Here is an 8,002-nt window from a genome sequence, read left to right on the forward strand (position 1 = left end):
GACTTTGCAAATTGTCCAAATCCGTTTCGTGGTGGGTCCAACTGGTTCAATTGCCTTGAATCGCCGCACTTGGAACTCGCTTTGACGAGTTAAACATTGGCTGTAATGCATAACCTTCAAAGCAAGAGCTCTTATGGTTTTCCAGTTGATGTGCATGAATGGCAACTTCAATTTCCAAGCGTTGGTCATGCTTGGCCTTCATTCACTTGGCCAAATGTACTAGGCTTGTCACACATAAGCATGGATTTTGGGTTGGCTTCCAATGCCTTCCCAATGATAGACAGTTTGGTCAGTGACGATTTACCATGTTTGCACCTTGCAATCTTGGTGAAAGGGTTATGACGAGAAAATAAAGGACAACAGCAGTCGTTTGGGCCGCTGTGCTTGGCATTAATGCGCGGTTGTCATTATCAGATACATCTTCTAACGCGATAGCTTTAAGGACGCCGTGTCGCAGACCAGAAAATTAAAGACAACAGCAGGCGTTTGGGCCGCTGCGCTTGGCATTAGTGCGCGGTTGTCGTTATCAGATACATCTTTTAACGCGATCGATAGCTTTAAGGACGCTGTGTCGCAGAAAATCCAGCGTCGGGCGCCGCTTCGACGAAGGTAATTTCGAACCGAATTGGATACCCTATATACCACTCTTCTACCACCAAATTTGCTCATATCTCGTCTTTCATTCTTTACAAAGTTATTCCTCGGAACTTTGACAACGGCAGCCCACAAACAAATGTAATGAGAAAACAAAAATACAGAGAACGCATATCATTTATGTTAGCTCTTCTCAGACTGAAATATTAAAAGTGCGAAACCGGAGATCGACCCACGCAAGAGGCTGCGCTTCTATCAGAAAGCTTGCCTTCGTGCGTATACATATATATAGCGTTCGCCGCCAGCGTTTACCGGTAAATGGTATATTGTTACATAAGCTGCACTTGCTCGGAAACATGAAATGCAGTCAGGGGTCATCGCGTTCACCTCTTAAAGGCGAAGCTTAAGCGTCCTCCAAGATTTTGGCACAATTAGGCAAATGATATGGATCGATCAAAACGACCTGCACTGAGAGGTCGAAAGCAATTCGACATAAAAGCGTACGTTCACAGCTGTGAACGGTGTCGCGCACTTGAGAAAGTATATGTATATACACCGTCAAAAGATCTTGCAACTTCACCAGCAGCAAGGTTGCTGACGGCTCGATCGCCACTTGATTCTGTTCTGCGTGAATTTGGTGCTACTTGCGCCGTAACTCGCGACCAAATACGTGATGACGAAGCTGCTTTGATTCTCAGCATGCGCCAAAACGTTCGAGCTTCAACATGGTGATCGACGGCGCAGGCCTGTTACTATCAGCGCGCATGAAACTTGGATTGCGCCGTGACCAACCAGCACACTATCGGCAACAAATAATCCGTACATCGCACCGTACAAGTAGATGCGATGGTCACAGACGAAATCTACTGAATACATGCTCAGTGGGTTTCGCTTTGATACGCAGCATGCATCCCAACGTGCTTTGACGTGTGTGTGCATACCGGGCTCTCGCTAACGTCGAGCACGGCTGGATCATTACATCAGCGCGCATGAAACATGGCCAGTTACTTGACGAAGCAGCACTACACTATCGATCGGCAACAAGCAAAGGGATAACCCGCACCAGAGATACATGCGCGCTGCGCACGCGCGAGACCCACTGCATACGTGATCGCAAAGCCGCCTTGATACGCTATATACATGCGTCCCTATGACAGCAACCGCTGGCTAATGTGCTCAGTACATATCATGGCCTCCTCATTCAGCATCTCCAGTTTATGTTGAACTGACTCGCATACTTCCATTGCAATTCTTGTCCGAGTACTTGCAGCTAAGATTCCCACACTGAAGCATCTCCCAAGGTAGCATATAGATAAAACGCTCTAGCAGCACAAAATTGACTAACTTTTCATCTACAAGCTTATTGGAAAATTTATAAAGAAGCCCTGAAAAGGGGTTTATGCAACATAGGTTGCCACCCATAGGTCAGAAAAATTGTAACTGACTCAGACTCGCTCATAAAAAAAATATTTTTTTTACTTAAAGCTTACTCACTTGTGACTCAGTTTAACCAAAATTCTACGCAGCCGGACTCACTTAACTCTGACTTGCCAAAATTCTACTCAACCAAACTTACTCGGACTCAGATTCAACAAAGTTCTACTCAGCTGTACTCATTGATACCGTGAGGTCAGTCCAAGCGAGTCGACTAATGAGCGAGTTTGCCAACCTATGGCTGCAACTATGCTTTTTGTCAGGTAATGCAAGAGAATGCTTCAGCCAGGGTGTCTTGCTAGAGTTTAACTTCAGTCCAACATTAAGTTTCATTAAGCTGGAAGCTGCTTAATACACGATGAAAAGCAGGCTGTGCACAAAGGACAAATTTTCTATATATGATTAGTATAATCTAGGGCTATACAAATGGTAAAATTACAATTATTTTCTCATTTTTAAGGTAACAAGAAATATGAAGTTTGCACAAAGGCTCATATGCATTCATACAGGCATTACCATTAACAAATAGATGTCGAGACAACTGAGGAGCTGGTAAAGAATAGACAACTGCTTTCACTTACCTGGGACATCACAGCAATGACAGTAATGAGACAAGGGAACAGCATGTTACCAGACACACGTCTTTACATATTTTTGCAGCAGCTCACTCACGAAGAGAGGTGTGATACTTCAGCAACACATGTTGCTGCAGTATTGTTGCTAGGAACGGGTGGATGTCTGATTTTCCCTTTATTAATTACTTCTCTCCACCTTGCGGGTTTCCACAGAACTATTATGTCAAACTCTTGCCTTTGCTTCATGTTGTTGACAAATTTGACTTCGCCCTACCATCTGCTAGCCGCCTGGTTAGCTCAGATGGTAGAGCGGCTGCCCCGGAAAGGCAGTGGTCCCAGGTTCGAGTCCCGGACCAGGACGAATTTTTCTCCAACTGCGAGGCTTTTCTTTCGAGGAACCCGTATGGGTTTCCTTTGTAGCAATTGCTAGGAACGGGTGGATGTCTGATTTTCCCTTTATTAATGTTCTCTTAAAGGGTTGCAAACATTGACTAGTCAATTAACAAATCAGAAGGAATTAGCATGTAGGCTGTCTAAAAGCGAGCCATCTTTATAGAATGGTTGCTCAATCCTCTGCACAACAATCGCAGCTATCCTGCAGAAGGATAATTTGGAACAGTCCTCACATTCATTGTACTGTCTCACTCGAGACTCCAATACCTGTTCCTGTCTTTCATGTATTCAAAAGAAACTAATATTTGACAACTTCGAATGATGAATTTTTGAATCCGCACAAACTGAATAGCAGAAACTCTTTGATTCATATCCAAAACTTAGAATATTTGAAGACCCCTAGTACAAACCCAATCAGATATATTAAATCACACAAGTGCAGCAAAAGGCAACTCAAGTATTGATAGCAGCTCCTCACTTGTTCCCTACATAGAGCCTCTGCTGCACACATTAGGAGACATAAATTTGAGTTTAAGAGAAATGTTCCTAAAACAGTGATGGTAATGCATTCTTGTAAGAGAAAAAAAGATGAACTCGAACAACCATCTTAGTACCTTCAAAACTGATGCTCCCTTAGATGCTCGTCTTAAGTGTTTATTTTGGTAGAAAAACACAATTGGAATAAGGCAGAAAAGGAAAAACATAAAATACAACACAAGTTGAAGCAGAACTAATTTACAGTGAGTTGAAAAATACACATTGTTTTGTCCATTCAGCAAATTTGAACAGAAGGATATGATGGGAAATCGGAAAGTTTTGCAACTTGTGTATAAAAAAATTTACCTGGGGTTTAAAAACATGTTTTTTAAGCTTATCTCCCTCCACATTTCTTCCATTTGCATAAATGCTTCCAATATCACGCAAAAAAAAAACTTTCTCATCTTACTTGTCAGATCACTGCTCTGTACCAGGTTACAGTGTGTTCTAGTGATCATACCTTGTCCCCTTGATGAAGGTGTTTTTTCAGGCTTGAGATTAAAAATAACGTAACTGGAAGCCATAACAGGCCTCTAAGATTGACGGTCAAGCTCTTCAAATGCACCTTCTATAATGATAGGTTGGATAACATGAGATCTGTGGACAATGGAATTATTGATCTACGGGGAGAACACCACTACGTAAATGTCACTAATCCTCGTAGTTTTTTCACAATGGCCACAAGCAGTTTTAAAACATCTAACATTGACACAGTGCTCTACTGTTATCCTCTTACAATTTTCCACATAAATGCCCAGCTGTAGCCCCTTTATATTCTAGAAAATAGTCATCATCACTTTTCTCCCCAAGTGCTCGTATAACAAGTTTTTTGGGAGGTGGGGGGACGGACAGACCCCATAAGCCTTCACTTATGTACATAACATGTTGCTTTGTTTCTGGATCTCGCCACTAATGCCATGTTTCATCCGCATTCACGAGGCAGACAATGCTCTTAAGTCTCCCCTCCTTATGGGCTAAAAGCACCCTTGAAAAATGCGAGAGCTGGTGTTGATCTTACACAGAGGTTTTATGGTACCGACCATGCCCAAAACATCACGCATGTAGTGCCATGTCGAATCTCAAGTACCATGGCAATTTTGGGCACCTTAATTCAACAACTGTTCATTATAAGGCTCTCAACTTGGACTGAACGATTTAAATCAGCTGAAGTGGTGGTTTGTCCCAACCATGTGTTGTCTTGCACATACATACTGCAATGTCTAAATTTCATGAATCAAGTTACCGTACCATGTGAAGGACATTCATTGCGTACATTCATCGTTGCACAGTTTATTTCCTTGGCTGAACTCTCTTCTTTGCACCACAACTGTATCACAATCTGGCACTCAAGCTCGAAATCGTGGGATCACACCATGTTAAACTGGCTGATGTGGAACAACAGTCGAACTGGTAGTTTTGATATTACGACCATGCTAGTTCGAATAGCCAATGGCTATAGAGAAACCAGTGTCTGACTGTCCATTACACTCAACCTGCAAAACCTTTTGATTTCTGCTCGCATTAACACAAAAATGTCAATATAGAACCACTAACCGAAAATTTCACATCGTGGCACTATCTCTGCCCCAAAGTAAAGGTCCAATCTCTGTGGCGAAACTTCCTCTCCCGGATGACATATGTACAGCTCCCCAGATTTCGAGACTAGATAAGAGAAGCGGTGCCGTCTGAAATGCTCGACTTCAAGTGGCACCATCACCAAAAAAAACAGTTTGTTCTCTCATGTATATAGAGTCCACAAGGGCAAACTTGGGATGTTCTCCTTTTTCCATAATCAGAACATCGTTCGTCCTGTACACTGAATGGCACCAAGTGATGGACTTCACTTTCCAGATGTTTTCCATGTCCGTCACGCTGTTTTGTAGCACAGCAGGGAGGTCATTGTGGTTGGCCTTCTTTGCTCCATTGCATGACACGTTGCTAGTGCCCAGGCCATGGAGTTGATAGCCCTGAAGCAATTGGTGCCGGCTGGCCATTGTCTTGCAAATATTGCGAAAGTTCATAGTGCGAGAAGACAATCTCTTGAAGTACTGATGCTTGGCTTCAAAGCGCATGCACCAATACTGTGTAAGCGGCCCAAGCTGACTCATTATTCTGGGGTAGTGTACCAGATAATGCATCTTTGGTGTTATGCCTGAGGCAGGGTATCTGCCCATGTAGTTCTGCAGGAACTGTTCTATCTTGTGCTGAAGGTAAGGAACCCATGCAAGAGGAACCTCTTCAGCTAGCACCATATCAGCTATCTCTCTAAATTCAAGATATATTTCCCAGTGATGGTTTCCTTCGGGTATGCTGGAGGAAAATATGAGGGGCAGTAGCCTTAACAGACACCATTTCTGTGAAGCTGAACCTTTCAAGCCTCCTTTTTGACACACAAAAGACTGTGTGACCTGTTCAGGGCGGTTCTTTCTGTCATTATAGCCATAGCAAAATGTGCTGATCCTATCGAGGTCTGCTACAGATAGCACAGAATCACTCACAAGTCCATTGAGAACATTGCGCAGGACATGTGAAACTGTTCCTTCAAAGATATCGTGCATCACATCAGGTGGCAGCTGTGTGCACACAGAAAAGTACTCTAAAGACAACAGTGGCGAAGGCTTGCTGACACCGTAAACACGCCTCAGGTCTTCATTAATAGCAATGGAAGCAAGTTGGTCTGCATGAGTGTGGTCCTTCCGAAGAACACACTTAGATTCATTGGTCAGACTTTTGATGTTGTCAGAATGTGCCATGCAGAAACGGCATATTCTGCCTTTGGCAAATGAGGTGTTAAATCCACCAATACTGTGCATGGACAAATTGTCTCCACAAAATGCCAACACAAGAGCTTTAGCTTGGATGATACCTCTTTCTGTCTGCAATGTGAGGCCTTCATTCTTGAGCTGAAGCAAGTCTTCCACAATAGGCATGAAAACTTTCTGATGCCCGTGCCTGGTTACATGTTCGTGTCGTGCAACAAGTGCAAGGTGGATGGCTTTGAGTTGAGAGCGATGAGCAGCATGGATGTTTAAAATAGAAAAATAAACAAGAAAAAGCTTGTGTGTGCCTCTCTTTGCACCAAGTGGATTGCATATTTCAACTTCGTCGGCATACAAAAGCAAGAAGATTGTGTTGATCTCTGATGGCCCAATAATATTCATCAAGTTCTTGTAAATGGTTCCATCCCTGAAGTCTGTCAAGATTGTTGCATTTGGCAGGTGGCCTTGCTGAGCAGGTGTAGGGCTGAAAACCATGTCAGTAATATGTGGGACTTCAAGCACATTCTTAAGCACTGCTGGTATGGGCACATACTGGAACGTCTCTGGGCTTTGTGGACTGAACTTGTGCTCTTGTGGCGCTGTGTATGGCAAGTGCTGCCTAGCAAACACTTCACGGGAGAATCTGGATCGTGAGAGCGAAAATATTTCAGAGACGGAGTTTAGAACGCGCTCTAGCTTCTCGTTCAAAGCAGAACTCAGTGGAGCATGGTTTCGCACCATGCTAAAAAACCCTTGAAGCGTTTCTTGCAACAGACCTTCGAAGTCGCTAAAAACGTCTTCTGCTGCCGAATGCGTGATTTTGTGGTCTTCGGTTAGCTTAAAAAAGAATAAGCACACCTTCTTTTGCATGTTTGCAACAAATTCTGAAGCCGACGCTTCTGCGCTTTGTTGAGGCGGACTCTCAAATGTGTCAAGTGTACCCGCGTTCGTACATTCTACGTCCGTCGATGACATGTCATGCAATATATCAGAAACATTGCGGTCATGGGCATCATCCGAAACCTTGGGAAGCTGCACTGCGGTAGTGTCACTGACAACGTTTCCGTGCGGACAGTCGGCACTGCGCGAGTCGTGCTGCGCACCACTGACATCGACGTAGCTTCTGTGACAGCGGTACACGTGCTTTCTTAGAGAGTCAACAAGGCTGTACCTTTTCGGGCACCCGTAAATTCCGCACGCTATGCGAAAGTTGGGTTCCCAGCTGTGCGCATCACGGATATGAGTCAAAAGAAGTAGGTACTTGCTAGAAAAAAAAGCACACTTTGAACAACGATGAAGCAGCGGCGGACGGCTAGACATTGTGCCGCACAGCAAATTGTCAGAAAAGAGCGAATGAGTTGTAATGGATTGAATCACAAGGACGGCTTTGAAGCCTATGTAAGCAGGTGCCTCCGCTTAAAGGGGTGGAGACATGAAAATTTTCGTTCATGCGTTCTTCGATTCAAGCGTTGCGTAATGATTCAGGAAGCACGATACACACTGCGGGATTCCTATATACCCGTTAAATAATTTAATAATAGCATTATTATATCGAGCGATTTCGGTTTCGGTTTCTGGGCTACGGGTTATAAATGAATAAACAGCTGACTGACCGACCCTTCGTTACCACCAATTTCCATACATAATTTTTCACCTCCACCCACCTGCCCAACGTAGGCCAAAGAGCCACCCTTTTCAATAAAGAGGCTA

General features: G+C 43.8%; 1 long non-coding RNA gene across 1 annotated transcript in view; it reads left to right on the forward strand.

The window, feature by feature from the left end:
• LOC129385082 (uncharacterized) overlaps positions 1–8,002 on the forward strand; it is a 170,853-nt gene that overhangs the window by 87,079 nt on the left and 75,772 nt on the right. The gene's annotated exons all lie outside the window — the stretch shown is intronic.

The sequence above is a fragment of the Dermacentor andersoni genome, chromosome 5, assembly GCF_023375885.2.
Source record: "Dermacentor andersoni chromosome 5, qqDerAnde1_hic_scaffold, whole genome shotgun sequence".
Classification (NCBI taxonomy): domain Eukaryota; kingdom Metazoa; phylum Arthropoda; class Arachnida; order Ixodida; family Ixodidae; genus Dermacentor; species Dermacentor andersoni.